Below are 18,697 nucleotides of genomic sequence, written 5' to 3'. Positions count from 1 at the left end.
CTCTCTCTGTTTCCTCTCTTTTCCCTCTGCTCTCTCTGTTTTCCTCTCGCTCTCTCTGTTTCTCGCTCTCCCTCTGTCTCGCTCTCCGTCTCCCTCTCGTCTCCCTCCTCTCTCCGTCTCCCTCTCTGTCTCGCTCTCTCTGTCTCCCTCTCTGCTCTCTCTCGTCTCGCTCTCCTCTCTGCTCTCTCTGTCTCGCTCTCTCTGTCTCTCTCGCTCTCTCTCGCTCTCTCTCTCTCGCTCTCTCTGTCTCTCTCTCGTCTCTCTCTCTCCCGTCTCGCTCTCTCTCGCTCTCTCTCTCCCTCTCTCCTCCCTCGCTCTCTCTATCTCCCTCTCGCTCTCTCTGTTTTCCTCTCGCTCTCTCTGTTTCCCTCGCTCTCTCTGTCTCCTCTCCCTCGCTCTCTCTGCTCCCTCTCGCTCTCTCTCCCTCTCGCTCTCTCTGTCTCCTCTCGCTCTCTCTCGGTCTCCTCTCGCTCTCTCTGTCTCCCTCTCGCTCTCTCTCTCTGTCTCCCTCTCGCTCTCTCCGTCTCCTCTCCCTCTCTCTCGTCTCCCTCTCTCTCTCTCGCTCCTCTCGCTCTTTCTGTCTCCCTCTCGCTCTCTCTGTCTCTCCCTCTCGCTCTCTCGTCTCCCTCTCGCTCTCTCTGTCTCCCTTCTCGCTCTCTCTGTCTCCTCTCTCGCTCTCTCTGTCTCCCCTCTCGCTCTCTCTGTTTTCCTCTCGCTCTCTCTGTTTCCCTCGCTCTCTCGGTCTCGCTCTCCGTCTCGCTCTCTCTGCTCCCCCTCGGTCTCCCTCACGCTCTCTCCGTCTCCCTCTCGCTCTCTCGGTCTCCCTCTCGCTCTCTCGGTCTCCCTCTCGCTCTCCTCTCTGTCTCCCTCTCCTCTCTCTGTCTCCCTCTTGCTCTCTCTGTCTCCCTCTCTCCATCTCCCTTTCGCTCTCTCCCTCGCTCTCTCGCTCTCCGTCTCGCTCTCCGCCTCTCTCCGTCTCGCTCTCTCTGCTCCCTCTCGGTCTCCCTCTCGCTCTCTCCGTCTCCCTCTCGCTCTCGCTCTCCCTCTCTGTCTCCCTCTCGCTCTCTCTCTCCCTCTCGCTCTCTCGGTCTCCCTCTGCTCTCTCCATCTCTCCCTCTCGCTCTCTCTCGCTCTCTGTCTCCCTCTCGCTCTCTCTGTTTCCTCTTGCTCTGTCTAATCTCTATGTCTGTCTCCCTCTCGCTCTCTCCCTCTCCTCTCCCTCTCTCCCTCACTCTCTCTCCTCTCCCTCTCTCTGTTTCTCCCTCTCGCTCTCTCTGTCTCCCTCTCGCTCTCTCTATCTCTCCCTCTCGCTCTCTCTGTCTCCTCTCTCTCTCTCTCTGTCTCCCTCTCTCTCATCTCCCTTCTCGCTCTCCCTCTCCTCTCTCTGCTCTCTCTCTCTCCCTCGCTCTCTCTGTCTCCTCTCCGCTCTCTCTCTGTCTCCTCTCCCTCCCTCTCGCTCTCCCTCTGTCTCGCTCTCGCTCTCCTCTCTCCCTCTCGCTCTCTCTGTCTCCCTCTCCTCTCTCTGTCTCCCTCTCGCTCTCTCTGTCTCGCTCTCCGTCGCTCTCTCCTCTCTCTCTCCCTGTCTCGCTCTCCCTCTCGCTCTCTCCTTCTCTCTCTCACTCTCTCCCTCGCTCTCTCGTCTCCCTCTCGCTCTCTCTCCCTCTCCGTTCCTCTCTGTCTCTCTCTCTCTGTCTCCCTCTCTCTCGCTCTCTCTGTCTCGCTCTCCTCTCGCTCTCTCGCTCTCTCTCTCCTCTCGCTCTCTCCGTCTCCCTCTCTGCTCTCCTCTCTGTCTCCTCTCTCTCTCTCTGTCTCCCTCTCTCTCTCGGTCTCCCTCTCGCTCTCTCTCTCTCTCTCTGTCTCTCTCTCGCTCTCTCTGTCTCCCTCTCGCTCTCTCTGTCTCCCTCTCGCTCTCTCTGTCTCCCTCTCGCTCTCTCTGTCTCCCTCTGCTCTCTGTTCTCGCTCTCTCGTCTCGCTCTCTCTGTCTCCTCTGTCTCCCTCTCTCCGTCTCCCTCTCTCTCATCTCCGTCTCGCTCTCTCCTCTCTGTCTCTCTCGGTCTCCTCTCCTCTCTCTGTCTCCCTCTCTCGCTCTCTCTGTCTCTCGCTCTCTCTGTCTCCCTCTCTCCATCTCGCTCTCGCTCTCTCCTCTGTCTCCCTCTCGCTCTCTCCGTCTCCTCTCTCGCTCTCTCTCTCCCTCTCCTCTCGGTCTCTCTCCTCTCTCCGTCTCCCTCTCTCTCTCCATCTCCCTCTCTCCCTCTCGCTCTCTCTCTCCCCTCTCGCTCTCTCTGTCTCCCTCTCGCTCTCTCTGTCTCCCTCTCGCTCTCTCCCTCGCTCTCTCTGTCTCCCTCTCTCCTCTGTCTCCTCTCCCTCTCCTCTCGCTCTGCTCTCTCTGCTCTCCCTGTCTCGCTCTCTCTCTGTCTCCCTCTCGCTCTCTCCATCTCCCTCTCGCTCTCTCTGTCTCCCTCTCTCTCTCTCTGTCTCCCTCTCGCTCTCTCTGTCTCCCTCTCTCTCTGTTCCCTCTCTCTCTCCATCTCCCTCTCTCTGTCTCTCTCCTCTGTCTCGCTCTCTCTTCTCTGCTCTCTCTGTCTCCCTCTCGCTCTCTCTGTCTCCCTCTCGCTCTCTCTGTCTCCCTCTCTCTCTCTCTGTCTCCCTCTCGCTCTCTCTGTCTCCCTCTCGTCTCTCTGTTCTCTCCTCTCTGCTCTCTCTGTTCTCCCTCTCGCTCTCTCCGTCTCCCTCTCCGCTCTCTCTCTCCCTCTCGCTCTCTCGGTCTCCCTCTCGCTCTCTCTGTCTCCCTCTCTCGCTCTCCCTCTCTGTCTCCCTCTCGCTCTCTCCGTCTCCCTCTCTCTCTCTCCTCTCGCTCTCTCCCTGTCTCCCTCTCGCTCTCTCTGTCTCCCTCTCGCTCTCTCTGTTTTCCTCTCCTCTCTCTGTCTCCCTCTCGCTCTCCTCTCTGTCTCGCTCTCTCGTCTCCCTCTCGATCTCCCTCCGCTCTCCGTCTCCCTCTCTGTCTCGCTCTCTGTCTCCCTCTCTCTCTCTCGTCTCTCTCTCTCATCTCGCTCTCTCTGTCTCGCTCTCTCGGTCTCTCTCTCGCTCTCCCGTCTCCTCTCTGTCTCGCTCTCTCTGTCTCCTCTCTCTGTCTCTGTCTCCCTCTCGGTCTCTGTCTCGCTCTCCGTCTCGCTCTCTCCATCTCTCTCTCACTCTCTCCCCCTCGCTCTCTCTGTCTCCCTCTCGCTCTCTCTGTTTTCCTCTCGCTCTCTCTGTTTCCCTCTCTCTCTCGGTCTGTCTCCGTCTCGCTCTGTCTGCTCCTCTGTCTCCCTCTCGCTCTCTTCGTCTCCCTCTCGCTCTCTCCATCTCCCTCTCGCTCTCCCTCTCTGTCTCCCTCTCGCTCTCTCTGTCTCCCTCTCGCTCTCTCTGTCTCCCTCTCGCTCTCTCCGGTCCCTCTCTCCATCTCCCTTTCTCTCCTCGCTCTCTCGCTCTCTCTGTCTCCTCTCTCTGCTCTCTCTGCTCTCCCTCTCGCTCTCTCTGTCTCTCTCTCACTCTCTCCCTCTCGCTCTCTCTGTCTCCTCTCGCTCTCTCTGTTTTCCTCTCGCTCTCTCTGTTTCCTCGCTCTCTCGGTCTCTCTCCGTCTCGCTCTCTCTGCTCCTCTCGGTCTCCCTCTCGCTCTCTCCGTCTCCCTCTCGCTCTCTCTGTCTCCCTCTCGCTCTCTCTGTCTCCCTCTCGCTCTCCCTCTCTGTCTCCCTCTCGCTCTCTCTGTCTCCCTCTCGCTCTCTCTGTCTCCCTCTCGCTCTCTCTCTCCCTCTCGTCTCCCTCTCGCTCTCTCCGTCTCCCTCTCGCTCTCTCTGTCTCCTTTCGCTCTCTCCCTCTCTCTCTCTCTGTCTCTCCTCTCGCTCTCTCTGTCTCCCTCTCGCTCTCTCTGTTTCCCTCTCGCTCTCTCTGTCTCCCTCTCGCTCTCTCTCTCCCTCTCTGCTCTCTCTGTCTCTCTCGCTCTCTCTGTTTCCTCTCGCTCTCTCTGTTTCCCTCTCGCTCTCTCAGTCTCGCTCTCTCTGTCTCTCTCTCTGTCTCCTCCTCTCGGTCTCCCTCTCCTCTCTCCGTCTCCCTCTCGCTCTCTCGTCTCCCTCTCGCTCTCTCGTCTCCTCTCTCGCTCTCTCTGTCTCCCTCTCGCTCTCTCTGTCTCCCTCTCGCTCTCTCTGTCTCCCTCTCTCCATCTCCCCTCTGCTCTCTCTGTCTCTCTCTCTCGCTCTCTCCTCTCCGCTCTCTCTCTCTCCCTCTCTCTCTCTCTCTCTCCTCTCTCTGTCTCCCTCTCGCTCTCTCTCTGTCTCCCCTCTCGTCTCCCTCTCTCTCTCTCGCTCTCTCGGGTCTCCTCTCTCGTCTCCTCTCTCCCTCTCGCTCTCTCTGTCTCCCTCTCTGCTCTCTCTCTCTCCTCTCGCTCTCTCTCTCTCTCTCTCTCCTCACTCTCTCTGTCTCTCTCCCTCTCTCTGTTTCCTCTCGCTCTCTCTGTCTCTCGCTCTGTCTCGTCTCTCCTCTCTCTCTCTCTCTCTCCCCCTCGCTCTCTCTGTCTCCCTCTCGCTCTCTCTGTTTTCCTCTCGCTCTCTCTGTTTCCCTCGCTCTCTCGGTCTCGCTCTCCGTCTCGCTCTCTCTGCTCCCTCTCGGTCTCCCTCTCGCTCTCTCCGTCTCCCTCTCGCTCTCCCTCTCTGTCTCCCTCTCGCTCTCTCCGTCTCCCTTTCGCTCTCTCCCTCACTCTCTCTGTCTCCCTCTCGCGCTCTCTCTCTGTTTTCCTCCCTTTTCCTTGCTCTCTCTGTTTTCCTCTCGCTCTCTCTGTTTCCCTCTCGCTCTCCCTCTGTCTCGCTCTCCGTCTCCCTCTCGATCTCCCTCCGCTCTCCGTCTCCCTCTCTGTCTCGCTCTCTCTGTCTCGCTCTCTCTGTCTCGCTCTCTCGGTCTCGCTCTCTCTATCTCGCTCTCTCTGTCTCGCTCTCTCGGTCTCTGTCTCGCTCTCCGTCTCCCTCTCTGTCTCGCTCTCTCTGTCTCGCTCTCTCTGTCTCTGTCTCGCTCTCTCGGTCTCTGTCTCGCTCTCCGTCTCGCTCTCTCCGTCTCTCTCTCACTCTCTCCCCCTCGCTCTCTCTGTCTCCCTCTCGCTCTCTCTGTTTTCCTTTCGCTCTCTCTGTTTCCCTCGCTCTCTCGGTCTCGCTCTCCGTCTCGCTCTGTCTGCTCCCTCTCGGTCTCCCTTTCGCTCTCTTCGTCTCCCTCTCGCTCTCTCGGTCTCCCTCTCGCTCTCCCTCTCTGTCTCCCTCTCGCTCTCTCTGTCTCCCTCTCGCTCTCTCTGTCTCCCTCTCGCTCTCTCCGTCTCCCTCTCTCCATCTCCCTTTCGCTCTCTCCCTCGCTCTCTCGGTCTCGCTCTCGCTCTCCGTCTCGCTCTCTCTCCGTCTCGCTCTCCGCCTCGCTCTCCGTCTCGCTCTCTCTGCTCCCTCTCAGTCTCCCTCTCGCTCTCTCTGTCTCCCTCTCGCTCTCTCGGTCTCCCTCTCACTCTCCGTCTCGCTTTCGCTCTCTCGGTCTCCCTCTCACTCTCCGTCTCGCTCTCCGCCTCGCTCTCCGTCTCGCTCTCTCTGCTCCCTCTCGGTCTCCCTCTCGCTCTCTCCATCTCCCTTTCACTCTCTCCCTCGCTCTCTCTGTCTCCCTCTCGCTCTCTCTGTCTCCCTCTCGCTCTCTCTGTCTCCCTCTCGCTCTCTCCGTCTCCCTCTCGCTCTCTCCTCTCCCCTCGCTCTCTCCTTCCTCTCTCTGTTTTCCTCTCGCTCTCTCTGTTTCCCTCTCGCTCTCTCTGTCTCCTCTCTCTGTCTCCCTCTCTGTCTCCCTCTCGCTCTCTCTGTCTCCCTCTCTGTCTCTCTCTCTCTGTCTCGCTCTCTCTCTCTCTGCTCTCTCCTCCCTCTCTCTCTCGCTCTCTCTGCTCTCCTCTCTGTCTCGCTCTCTCTGTCTCCCTCTCGTCTCTCTCTCTGTCTCCCTCTCTCTCGCTCTCTCTGCTCTCTCTCCTCTCCCTCTCTGCTCTCTCGTCTCCTCTCTCGCTCTCTCTGTCTCCCTCTCGCTCTCTCTGTCTCCCTCTCGCTCTCTCCATCTCCCTCTCGCTCTCTCCATCTCCCTTTCGCTCTCTCTCCTCGCTCTCTCTGTTCCCTCTCGCTCTCTCTGTTTTTCCTCTTGCTCTCTCTGTCTCCCTCTCTCTCCGTCTCTCTCTGTCTCTCCTCTCCTCTCTCCTCCGTCTCCCTCTCGCTCTCTCTCTCCCTCTCGCTCTCTCTGTCTCCTCTCGCTCTCTCTCGTCTCTCCCTCTCGCTCTCTCTCTCGCTCTCTGTCTCCCTCTCTCTCTCTCTCCGTCTCCCTCTCCGTCTCCTCTCTCTGTCTCGCTCTCTCTCCCTCTCTGTCTCCTCTCCTCTCGCTCTCTCCGTCTCCCTCTCGCTCTCTCCGTCTCGCTCTCTCCATCTCCTCACTCTCGCTCTCTCTCCCTCTCGCTCTCTCTGTCTCCCTCTCGCTCTCTCGTCCTCGCTCTCCGGTCTCTCTCCTCTCAAGTCTCGCTCTCTCTGTCTCCCTCTCGCTCTCCTCTCTGTCTCCCTCTCGCTCTCTCCTCTCCCTCTCCCTCTCTCTCTCCCTCCTCGCTCTCTCCTCATCTCTCTGTCTCTCTCGCTCTCTCTCTGTTTCTCCCTCTCCTCTCTCTCTGTTTTCCTCTCGCTCTCTCTGTCTCCCTCTCACTCTCCCTCTGTCTCGCTCTCCGTCTCCCTCTCGATCTCCTCTCTCGCTCTCCGTCTCCCTCTCTGTCTCCCTCTCTCTGTCTCGCTCTCTCTGTCTCTCTCTCGTCTCCCTCTCTCTATCTCCCTCTCTCTGTCTCGCTCTCTCGGTCTCCCTCTCTCTCTCTGTCTCGCTCTCCTGTCTCCTCTCTCTGTCTCGCTCTCTCAGTCTCTGTCTCCTCTGTCTCCTCTCTCCGTCTCTCTCTCCCTCTCTCCCCTCGCTCTCTCTGTCTCCCTCTCGCTCTCTCTGTTTTCCTTTCGCTCTCTCTGTTTCCCTCGCTCTCTCGGTCTCGCTCTCCGTCTCGCTCTGTCTGCTCCCTCTCGGTCTCCCTTTCGCTCTCTTCGTCTCCCTCTCGCTCTCTCGGTCTCCCTCTCTCTCTCGGTCTCTCTCTCTCTCTCTGTCTCCCTCTCGCTCTCTCTGTCTCCCTCTCGCTCTCTCTCGTCTCCCTCTCTCCATCTCCCTTTCGCTCTCTCCTCTCTCTCTCGCTCTCCGTCTCCCTCTCCTCTCTCGCTCTCCGTCTCGCTCTCTCTGCTCCCTCTCGGTCTCCCTCTCGCTCTCTCCGTCTCCCTCTCGCTCTCTCTCTTCTCCCTCTCGCTCTCTCCGTCTCCCTCTCGCTCTCTCTGTCTCCCTCTCGCTCTCTCTCTCTCTCTCTGTCTCCTCTCTCTCTCTCTGTCTTCCTCGCTCTCTCTGTTTCCCTCTCGCTCTCTCTGTCTCCCTCTCGCTCTCTCTGTCTCCTCTCTCTCTCTCTGTCTCATCTCTCTCTGTCTCCCTCTCGCTCTCTCTGTCTCCCTCTCGCTCTCTCTGTTTCCCTCTCCTCTCTCTGTCTCCCTCTCTCTGTCTCCCTCTCCTCTCTCTCTCTCGCTCTCCCTCTCTCTCCCTCTCTGTCTCTCTCTGTCTCCTCTCTGTCTCTCTCTCTCTCCTCTCTCTGTCTCCCTCTCTGTCTCGCTCTCTCTGCTCTCTCTGTCTCGCTCTCTCTGTCTCTCTCTGTCTCCTCTCGTCTCTCTCTCACTCTCTCTCTCTCGCTCTCTCTGTCTCCCTCTCGCTCTCTCTGTTTTCCTCTCGCTCTCTCTCCCTCGCTCTCTCGGTCTCGCTCTCCCGTCTCCTCTCTCTGCTCTCTCTCGCTCTCTCTCTGTCTCCTCTCGCTCTCCTCTCCCCTCTCCCTCTCGCTCTCTCCATCTCCCTCTCGCTCTCTCCCTCTCGCTCTCTCTGTCTCCCTCTCGCTCTCTCTCTGTTTTCCTCTTGCTCTCTCTGTCTCCCTCTCGCTCTCTCTGTCTCCCTCTCGCTCTCCCTCTGTCTCCTCTCGCTCCCTCTCGCTCTCCCTCCCTCTCCGTCTCTCTCTGTCTCCCTCTCTCTCTCTCTCTCTCTGTCTCCTCTCTCGGTCTCTGTCTCCCTCTCGCTCTCTCGTCTCGCTCTCTCTCTCTGTCTCGCTCTCTCCGTCTCGCTCTCTCTGTCTCGCTCTCTCTGTCTCGCTCTCTCTCTCTGTCTCCACTCTCCCTCTCGCTCTCTCCGTCTCCCTCTCGCTCTCTCCCTCGCTCTCTCTGTCTCCCTCTCGCTCTCTCTGTTTTCCTCTCGCTCTCTCTGTTTCCCTCTCGCTCTCTCGGTCTCTCTCTCTCCGTCTCGCTCTCTCTGCTCCCTCTCGGTCTCCCTCTCGCTCTCTCTGTCTCCCTCTCGCTCTCTCGGTCTCCCTCTCTCTCTCTGTCTCTCTCGCTCTCTCTCTGTCTCCCTCTCGCTCTCTCTGTCTCCCTCCTCTGTCTCTCTCTGCTCTCTCTGTCTCTCCTCTCTCTCGCTCTCTCTGTTTCCCTCTCTCCATCTCCCTCTCGCTCTCCCTCGCTCTCTCTGTCTCCTCTCGCTCTCTCGTCTCCTCTCGCTCTCTCTCTGTCTCGCTCTCTCTGTCTCGCTCTCTCTGTCTCGCTCTCTCTGTCTCCCTCTCTGGTCTCCCTCTCGCTCTCTCCTCTCCCTCTCGCTCTCTCGTCTCCTCTCGCTCTCTCTCTGTCTCGCTCTCCTCTCTCTGTCTCCCTCTCGCTCTCTCCTGTCTCCCTCTCGCTCTCTCCCTCCCTCTCTCCATCTCCCTTTCGCTCTCTCCTCGCTCTCTCGCTCTCTCCCTCTCGCTCTCCGCCTCGCTCTCCGTCTCGCTCTCCTCTGCTCCCTCTCTGTCTCCCTCTCGCTCTCTCCGTCTTCCCTCTCGCTCTCTCGGTCTCCCTCTCGCTCTCTCCGTCTCCCTCTCGCTCTCTCCATCTCCCTCTCGCTCTCTCGTCTCTCCCTGCTCTCTCTCTGTCCTCTCTCTGTCTCCTCTCTCTCTCTGTCTCCCTCTCGCTCTCTCCCTCCCTCTCGTCTCTCCATCTCCTCTCTCTGTCTCCCTCTCGCTCTCTCTGTCTCCCTCTCGCTCTCTCTGTTCTCCCTCTGTCTCTCTCTCTTTCCCTCTCGCTCTCTCTGTCTCGCTCTCTCTGTCTCCCTCTCGATCTCCCTCTGTCTCGCTCTCCGTCTCCCTCTCTGCTCTCCGTCTCTCTCTGTCTCGCTCTCTCTGTCTCGCTCTCTCTGTCTCGCTCTCGCTCTCCCTCTTGTCTTCTCTCTGTCTCGCTCTCTCTCTCTCTGTCTCCCTCTCTCTGTCTCGCTCTCCTCTCTCGTCTCCCTCTCTCTCTCACTCTCTCCCCTCGCTCTCTCTGTCTCCCTCTCGCTCTCTCTGTTTTCCTTTCGCTCTCTCTCCCTCGCTCTCTCGGTCTCCCTCTCCGTCTCTCTCTCTGCTCCCTCTCGCTCTCTCTCTTCTCCCTCTCGCTCTCTCCGTCTCCCTCCTCTCGCTCTCTCCATCTCCCTTTCGCTCTCTCCCTCACTCTCTCTGTCTCCCTCTCCTCTCTCTCTGTTTTTCCTCCTTTTCCTTGCTCTCTCTGTTTTCCTCTCTCTCTGTTCCTCTCTCTCTCCCTCTGTCTCGCTCTCCGTCTCCCTCTCGATCTCCCTCCGCTCTCCGTCTCCCTCTCTGTCTCGCTCTCTCTGTCTCGCTCTCTCTGTCTCGCTCTCTCGGTCTCGCTCTCTCTATCTCGCTCTCTCTGTCTCGCTCTCTCGGTCTCTGTCTCGCTCTCTGTCTCGCTCTCTCTGTCTCGCTCTCTCTGTCTCGCTCTCTCAGTCTCTGTCTCACTCTCCTTCTCGCTCTCTCCGTCTCTCTCTCCCTCTCCCCTCGCTCTCTCTATCTCCCTCTCGCTCTCTCTGTTTCCTCTCGCTCTCTCTGTTTCCCTCGCTCTCTCTCTCTCTCTCCGTCTCGCTCTCTCTGCTCCCTCTCGGTCTCCTCTCGCTCTCTCCTCTCCCTCTCGCTCTCTCTGTCTCCCTCTCGCTCTCTCGGTCTCCCTCTCGCTCTCTCTCTGTCTCCCTCTCGCTCTCTCGCTCTCCCTCTCGCTCTCTCTCTCTCGCTCTCTCCTCTCTGTCTCCCTCTCGCTCTCTCTGTCTCCCTCTCGCTCTCCTCCTTCTCCCTCCACTCTCCCTCTCGCTCTCTGTCTCCCTCTCCTCTCTCTGTTTTCCTCTCGCTCTCTCTGTTTCCCTCTCGCTCTCTCTGTCTCCCTCTCGCTCTCTCTGTCTCCCTCTCGCTCTCTCCATCTCCCTCTCTCTCTCTCGCTCTCTCTCTCTCCCTCTCCCTCTCGCTCTCTCTGTCTCGCTCTCTCTCCCTCTCTCTCTCTCTCTGTCTCCCTCTCTGTCTCTCTCTCCGTCTCTCTCTCCTGTCTCGCTCTCTCTGTCTCCCTCTCGCTCTCTCTGTCTCCCTCTCTCTCTCTCTGTCTCCCTCTCTCTCTCTGTCTCCTCTCTCGCTCTCTCTGTCTCCCTCTCTGTCTCTCTCTTTCTCTCCTCTCCGTCTCGCTCTGTCTCGCTCTCCCTCTGTCTCCCTCTCGCTCTCTCTGTCTCTGTCTCGCCTCTCGCTCTCTCTGTTTTCCTCTTGCTCTCTCTGTCTCCCTCTCGCTCTCTCCGTCTCCCTCTCCTCTCTCCATCTCCCTCTCTCTCCTCGCTCTCTCTGTCTCCCTCTCGCTCTCTCTGTTTTCCTCTCGCTCTCTCTGTCTCCCTCTCTCGCTCTCTCCGTCCTCTCCGTCTCCCTCTCGCTCTCTCGCTCTCGTCTCTCTCGTCTCCCTCTCGCTCTCTGTCTCCCTCTCTCTCCTCTCCCTCTCTGTCTCGCTCTCTCGCTCTCCCTCTCTCTCGCTCCCTCTCCTCTCTCAGTCTCCTCTCGCTCTCCCTCTTGTCCTCTCCTCTCTGCTCTCGCTCTCTCTCTCTCTCTCCGTCTCGCTCTCTCTGCTCTCCTCTCTCTCCTCTCGCTCTCTCTCGCTCTCTCTCGCTCTCTCTCCCTCTCTCTCTCTCCATCTCCCTCTCGCTCTCTCCTCATCTCTCCCTCTTGTTCTCCTCTCTCCTCTGTCTCCCTCTCTCCCTCTCCTCTCTCTGTCTCCTCTCCTCTCGCTCTCTCTGTCTCCCTCTCTCTCTCTGTCTCCTCTCTCTCTCTCGGTCTCTCTCCCTCTCCCTCTCTCTCCCTCTCGTCTCCCTCTCGCTCTCCCTCTCTCTCCCTCTCCCTCTCTCTGTCTCTCCTCTCTCTCCCTCTCTCTCTCCGTCTCGCTCTCCCTCTCGCTCTCTCTCCTTCTCCCTCTCGCTCTCTCCATCTCCTTCTCGCTCTCTCTCACTCTCCTCTGCTCTCCCTCTGCTCTCTCTGTCTCCCTCTCGCTCTCCCTCTGTCTCCCTCTCGCTCTCTCCGTCTCCCTCTCTGTCTCCCCCATCTCCCTCTCGCTCTCTCCTCGCTCTCTCGCTCTCGCTCTCTCTGTCTCCCTCTCGCTCTCTCCGTCTCCCTCTCGCTCTCTCTCTCTCTTGTCTCTCTCTCTCTCCCTCTCTCCTCTCTCCTCTCCCTCTCGCTCTCTCCCTCTCGTCTCGCTCTCCCTCTCGCTCTCTCTGTCTCCCTCTTGCTCTCTCTGTCTCGCTCTCCTCTCCCTCTCCTCTCTCTGTCTCGCTCTCTCGTCTCGCTCTCTCCGTCTCCTCTCGTCTCCTCTCTCCGTCTCCCCTCTCTCTCACTCTCCGTCTCGCTCTCTCTCCTCTCGCTCTCCCTCTGTCTCGCTCTCTCTCTCTGTTCTCCTCTCTCTGTCTCCCTCTCGGTCTCTCTCTCCTCTCTCTCTCTCCTCTCTCCGTCTCCCTCTCGTCTCCCTCTCGCTCTCTCCCTCTCCCTCTCCTCTCCATCTCCCTCTCTGTCTCCCTCTCTCTCTCTGTCTCCCTCTCTGCTCTCTCCCTCTTGCTCTCTCTCTCTGTCTCTCTCTCCTCGTCTCCTCTCTCTCTGTCTCTCGCTCTCCCTCTCGCTCTCTCTCGGTCTCCTCTCGCTCTCTCTGTCTCCCTCGCTCTCCGCTCTCTCTGCTCTCCTCTCTCGCTCTCTCTCTGCTCTCCTCTCTCTCTCTCTCCGTTTCCTCTCTCTCTCTCCTCTCTCTCTCTGTCTCCCTCTCCCTCTCTGTCTCCCTCTCTGTCTCCCTCTCCGTCTCCCTCTGTCTCGCTCTCGCTCTGTCTCCCTCTCTGTCTCCCTCTCTGTCTCGCTCTCTCCTCTCCCTCTCTCTTGCTCCCTCTCGTCTCCCTCTCTGTCTCGCTCTCTCCCTCTCTCTCTCCCTCTCGCTCTCTCTGTCTCCCTCTCTCTCTCTCTCTCTAATGTCTCTCTCTGTCTCCCTCTCGCTCTCTCTGTCTCCCTCTCTCTCGCTCTCTCTGTCTCCTCTCTCTCTCCCTCTCTCTGTCTCCTCTCACTCTCTCTGTCTCCCTCTCGCTCTCTCTCTCTCGTCTCTGTCTCTCACTCTCTCCTCTCTCTCTCTCTCTCCCTCTCTCTCTGTCTCCCTCTCTGCTCTCTCTGTCTCCCTCTTGCTCTCTCGCTCTCGCTCTCCCTCTCCTCTCGGCCTCCCTCTCCTCTCTCTCGGTCTCGCTGTCTCGCTCTCCTTGCTCTCTCTCTCTCTCTCTGTCTCCTCTCTCTCCTTCTCACTCTCCCTCTGCTCTCTCCGTCTCCTCTCTCCTCTCTGCTCTCCTCTCTCCTCCCTCTCGCTCTCTCTGTCTCACTCTCTCTGTCTCTCCTCTCCTCTCTGTCTCCCTCTCTCTCTCTCTTGCTCTGTCTCTCCCTCTTGCTCTCTCCTCCCTCTCCCTCTCGCTCTCCCTCTCGCTCTCCCTCTCCTCTCGCTCTCTCCTCGCTCTCTTGGTCTCCCTCTCTCTCTGTCTCCCCTCTCTCTCTCTCTCCGTCTCTCTCTCGTCTCTCCTCTCTCTCTCCCTCTCGTCTCTCTCTCCCTCTCGCTCTCTCGCTCTCTCTCTCTCGCTCTCCTCTCCCTCTCCCTCTTCTCTCTCCCTCTCTCGCTCTCTCGCTCTCCCTCTCTCTCCTCTCGTCTCCCTCTGTCTCGCTCTCTTGTCTCCCTCTCTGTCTCCTCTCCCTCTCTCCTCTTGCTCTCTCCCTCTCGCTCTCTCTCTCTCCCTCTCGCTCTCTCCTCTCGCTCTCTCTGTCTCGCTCTCTCTGTCTCGCTCTCTCTCTCCCTCTCGCTCTCTCTGTCTCCTCTCTCTGTCTCGCTCTCTCCTCTCTGTCTCGCTCTCCTCTCTCTCTCCTGTCTCCCTCTCACTCTCTCTCTGTCTCCCTCTCGCTCCTCTCTGTCTCCCTCTCGCTCTCCCTCTCTGTCTCCTCTCTCGCTCTCTCTCTCAAATCTCTGTCTCCCTCTCGCTCTCTCTGTCTCCTCTCCTCTCGGTCTCGCTCTCCCTCTCCCTCTCCCTCTCTCGCTCTCTCCTCTCTCTTTCGCCTCTCTCCCTCTCGCTCTCTCGTCTCCTCGCTCTCCTCTCCTCTCCGTCTCTCTCCTCTCACTCTCTGTCTCCTCTCGCTCTCCCTCTCACTCTCCGTCTCTCTCCTCTCCGTCTCTCTGTCTCCTCTCTGCTCTCTCGGTCTCTCCCTCTCGCTCTCCCTCTCTCTCTCCCTCTTGCTCTCTCTGTCTCCCTCTCGCTCTCTCCGTCTCCCTCTCTCCATCTCCCTCTCTGCTCTCTCCCTCGCTCTCTCTCTCCTCTCTGTCTCCCTCTCGCTCTCTCGTCCTCTCTGTCTCCCTCTCGCTCTCCCTCTCCTCTCGCTCTCTCCCTCTCGCTCTCTCTGTCTCGCTCTCCCTCTCCCTCTCCCTCTTGCTCTCTCCCTCTCGCTCTCCCTCTCGCTCTCCCTCTCGCTCTCCCCATCTCCCTCTCACTCTCTCCCTCGCTCTCTCGGTCTCCCTCTCGCTCTCCCTCTCTGTCTCCCTCTCGCTCTCTCTGTTTTCCTCTTGCTCTCTCTGTCTCCCTCTCGCTCTCTCCGTCTCCCTCTCGCTCTCTCCATCTCCCTTTCGCTCTCTCCCTCGCTCTCTCTGTCTCCCTCTCGCTCTCTCTGTTTTCCTCTCGCTCTCTCTGTTTCCCTCTCGCTCTCCCTCTCTCTCGCTCTCCGTCTCCTCTCTCCCTCTGTCTCGCTCTCCGTCTCCTCTCTGTCTGTCTCCTCTGTCTCGCTCTCCGTCTCCCTCTCTGTCTCGCTCTCTCTGTCTCGCTCTCCGTCTCCCTCTCTGTCTCGCTCTCGCTCTCCCCCTTTGTTTCCCTCTCGCTCTTTCTCTCTCACTTTCCCTCTGTCTCGCTCTCTCTGTCTCGCTCTCCCTCTGTCTCGCTCTCTCTGTCTCGCTCTCGCTCTCTCTGTCTCCCTCCCTCTCGCTCTCTCGGTCTCCCTCTCGCTCTCCCTCTCTGTCTCCCTCTCGCTCTCTCTGTCTCCCTCTCGCTCTCTCTGTCTCCCTCTCGCTCTCTCCGTCTCCCTCTCTCCATCTCCCTTTCGCTCTCTCTCTCGGTCTCGCTCTCCGTCTCGCTCTCCGCCTCGCTCTCCGTCTCGCTCTCTCTGCTCCCTCTCGGTCTCCCTCTCGCTCTCTCCGTCTCCCTCTCGCTCTCTCGGTCTCCCTCTCGCTCTCTCCGTCTCCCTCTCGCTCTCTCGGTCTCCCTCTCGCTCTCCGTCTCGCTCTCCGCCTCTCTCTCCGTCTCGCTCTCTCTGCTCCCTCTCGGACTCCCTCTCGCTCTCTCCATCTCCCTTTCGCTCTCTCCCTCGCTCTCTCTGTCTCCCTCTCGCTCTCTCTGTTTTCCTCTTGCTCTCTCTGTCTCCCTCTCGCTCTCTCCGTCTCCCTCTCGCTCTCTCTGTCTCCCTCTCGCTCTCTCCGTCTCCTCTCTCCATCTCCCCCTCGCTCTCTCTCTCGGTCTCCTCTCCGTCTCGCTCTCTCCCTCGCTCTCCGTCTCGCTCTCTCTGCTCCCTCTCGGTCTCCCTCTCGCTCTCTCCGTCTCCCTCTCGCTCTCTCGGTCTCCCTCTCGCTCTCTCCGTCTCCCTCTCGCTCTCTCGGTCTCCCTCTCTCTCTGTCTCCCTCTCCGCTCTCTCTGTCTCGCTCTCTCTGCTCCCTCTCGGACTCCCTCTCGCTCTCTCCATCTCTCCCTCTCCCTCTCCTCTCTCTCTCCCTCTCGCTCTCTCTGTTTCTCTTGCTCTCTCTGTCTCCCTCTCTCTCTCTCCGTCTCCCCTCTCGCTCTCTGTCTCCCTCTTCACTCTCTCCCTCTCTCTCTCTGTCTCTCTCGCTCTCTCTGTTCTCCTCTCCTCTCTGTTTCCCTCTCGCTCTGTCTCGCTCTCCGTCTCCCTCTCGATCTCCCTCTGTCTCGCTCTCCGTCTCCCTCTCTGTCTCGCTCTTTCTCTCTCACTCTCCCTCTGTCTCGCTCTCTCTGTCTCGCTCTCTCTGTCTCGCTCTCGCTCTCTCTGTCTCCCTCTCCTCTCTGTCTCGCTCTCGCTCTCTCTGTCTCCCTCTCTGTCTCGCTCTCCCTCTCTGTCTCCCTCTCGCTCTCCCTCTCTGTCTCCTCTCGCTCTACCTCTCTCGTCTCCCTCTCTCTCGCTCTCCTCTCTCGCTCTCCATCTCCTTCCTCTCTCTCTCCCTCCTGTCTCCCTCTCGCTCTCTGTCTCCCTCTCGCTCTCTCTGTCTCCCTCTTGCTCTCTCGGTCTCGCTCTCCCTCTCCCTCTCGCTCTCTCGGTCTCGCTCTCGCTTTCCGCCTCGCTCTCCCTCTCGCTCTCCGTCTCCTCGCTCTCCTTCTCATTCTCCGTCTCACTCTACATCTCCTTCTCGCTCTCCGTCTCACTCTCCATCTCCTTCTCGCTCTCCGTCTCACTCTCCCTCTCGCTCTCTCCCTCGCTCTCTCGGTCTCCCTCTCGCTCTCCCTCTCGCTCTCCCTCTTGCTCTCTCCGTCTCCCTCTCGCTCTACCCATCTCCCTCTCGCTCTCTCCCTCGCTCTCTCGGTCTCCCTCTCCCTCTGTCTCCCTCTCGCTCTCTCCGTCTCCCTCTCGTTCTCTCCCTCTCACTCTCCATCTCCTTCTCCCTCTCTGTCTCCCTCTCGCTCTCTCCGTCTCCCTCTCGCTCTTTCTCTCTCACTCTCCCTCTGTCTCGCTCTCTCTGTCTCGCTCTCCCTCTGTCTCGCTCTCTCTGTCTCGCTCTCTCTGTCTGTCTCCCTCCTCTCGCTCTCTCTGTCTCCCTCTCGCTCTCTCTCCCTCTCTGTCTCCCTCTCGCTCTCTCTGTCTCCCTCTCGCTCTCTCCATCTCCCTTTCGCTCTCTCCCTCGCTCTCTCTGTCTCCCTCTCGCTCTCTCCATCTCCCTTTCGCTCTCTCCCTCGCTCTCTCTGTCTCCCTCTCGCTCTCTCTGTTTTCCTCTCGCTCTCTCTGTTTCCCTCTCGCTCTCCCTCTCTCTCGCTCTCCGTCTCCCTCTCGATCTCCCTCTGTCTCGCTCTCCGTCTCCCTCTCTGTCTCGCTCTCTCTGTCTCGCTCTCTCTGTCTCGCTCTCTCTGTCTCGCTCTCCGTCTCCCTCTCTGTCTCGCTCTCCGTCTCCCTCTCTGTCTCGCTCTCCGTCTCCCTCTCTGTCTCGCTCTCGCTCTCCCCCTTTGTTTCCCTCTCGCTCTTTCTCTCTCACTTTCCCTCTGTCTCGCTCTCTCCGTCTCACTCTCCCTCTCGCTCTCTCCCTCGCTCTCTCGGTCTCCCTCTGTCTCCCTCTTGCTCTCCCTCTTGCTCTCTCGTCTCCCTCTCGCTCTCCCATCTCCCTCTCGCTCTCTCCTCGCTCTCTCTGTCTCCTCTCTCTGTCTGTCTCTCTCGCTCTCGTCTCCCTCTGTTCTCTCCCTCTCAATCCATCTCCTTCTCCCTCTCTGTCTCCCTGATCGCTCTCTCCGTCTCCCTCTCGGATGCTCTTTCTCTCTCTCTCTCTGTCTCTGTCTCTCTCTCTCTCTGCTGTCTCGCTCTCCCTCTCTCTCTCTCTCTGTCTCCTCTCGGTCTCTCTGTCTCCCTCTCGCTCTCCATCTCCCTCTCGCTCTCTCTCTCTCTCTCCTCTCGCTCTCTCCATCTCCCTCTCGCTCTCTCCCTCGCTCTCTCTGTCTCCCTCTCGCTCTCTCTGTTTTCCTCTCGCTCTCTCTGTTTCCCTCTCGCTCTCCCTCTCTCTCGCTCTCACTCCCTCTCGATCTCCCTCTGTCTCGCTCTCCGTCTCCCTCTCTGTCTCCTCTCTCTGTCTCGCTCTCTCTGTCTCGCTCTCTCTGTCTCGCTCTCCGTCTCCCTCTCTGTCTCGCTCTCCGTCTCCCTCTCTGTCTCGCTCTCCGTCTCCCTCTCTGTCTCCTCTCCGTCTCCTCTCTGTCTCGCTCTCTCTCCCCCTCTGTTTCCTCTCGCTCTCTCGTCTCGCTCTCCGCTCTCTGTCTCGCTCTCCGTCTGTCTCTCTCTGTCTCCCTCTCGCTCTCTCTGTCTCCCTCTCGCTCTCTCGGTCTCCCTCTCGCTCTCCCTCTCTGTCTCCCCTCTCGCTCTCTCTGTCTCCCTCTCGCTCTCTCTCGTCTCCCTCTCGCTCTCTCCTCTCCCTCTCTCCATCTCCCTCTCTCTCTCTCGGTCTCGCTCTCCGTCTCGCTCTCCGCCTCGCTCTCCTCTCGCTCTCTCTGCTCCCTCTCGGTCTCCCTCTCGCTCTCTCCGTCTCCCTCTCGCTCTCTCGGTCTCCCTCTCGCTCTCTCCGTCTCCCTCTCGCTCTCTCGGTCTCCCTCTCGCTCTCCGTCTCTCTCCGCCTCTCTCTCCGTCTCGCTCTCTCTGCTCCCTCTCGGACTCCCTCTCGCTCTCTCCATCTCCTTTCGCTCTCTCCTCCTCTCTCTGTCTCCCTCTCCTCTCTCTGTTTTCCTCTTGCTCTCTCTGTCTCCTCTCGCTCTCTCGTCTCCTCTCGCTCTCTCCATCTCCCTTTCGCTCTCTCCCTCGCTCTCTCTGTCTCCCTCTCGCTCTCTCTGTTTTCCTCTCGCTCCCTCTGTTTCCCTCTCGCTCTGTCTCGCTCTCCGTCTCCCTCTCGATCTCCCTCTGTCTCGCTCTCCGTCTCCCTCTCTGTCTCGCTCTTTCTCTCTCACTCTCCCTCTGTCTCGCTCTCTCTGTCTCGCTCTCTCTGTCTCCCTCTCCTGTCTCTCTCTCTGTCTCGCTCTCGCTCTCTCTGTCTCCCTCTCTGTCTCGCTCTCCCTCTCTGTCTCCCTCTCGCTCTCCCTCTCTGTCTCCCTCTCGCTCTACCTCTCTGTCTCCCTCTCACTCTCCCTCTCTGTCTCACTCTCGCTCTACCTCTCCATCTCCCTCTCTCTCGCTCTCTGTCTCCCTCTCGCTCTCTCTGTCTCCCTCTTGCTCTCTCCCTCTCCTCTCCCTCCCTCTCGCTCTCTCGGTCTCGCTCTCGCTTTCCGCCTCGCTCTCCCTCTCGCTCTCCGTCTCCTCGCTCTCCTTCTCACTCTCACGTCTCACTCTACATCTCCTTCTCGCTCTCCGTCTCACTCTCCATCTCCTTCTCGCTCTCCGTCTCACTCTCCCTCTCGCTCTCTCCCTCGCTCTCTCGGTCTCCCTCTCGCTCTCCCTCTCGCTCTCCCTCTTGCTCTCTCCGTCTCCCTCTCGCTCTACCCATCTCCCTCTCGCTCTCTCCCTCGCTCTCTC

This window comes from Oncorhynchus nerka, linkage group LG4 (genome assembly GCF_034236695.1).
Source record: "Oncorhynchus nerka isolate Pitt River linkage group LG4, Oner_Uvic_2.0, whole genome shotgun sequence".
In the NCBI taxonomy this organism is placed as follows: Eukaryota; Metazoa; Chordata; class Actinopteri; order Salmoniformes; family Salmonidae; genus Oncorhynchus; species Oncorhynchus nerka.
The sequence above is the reverse complement of the archived record's forward strand: the minus strand, read 5'-3'. Positions refer to the sequence as shown.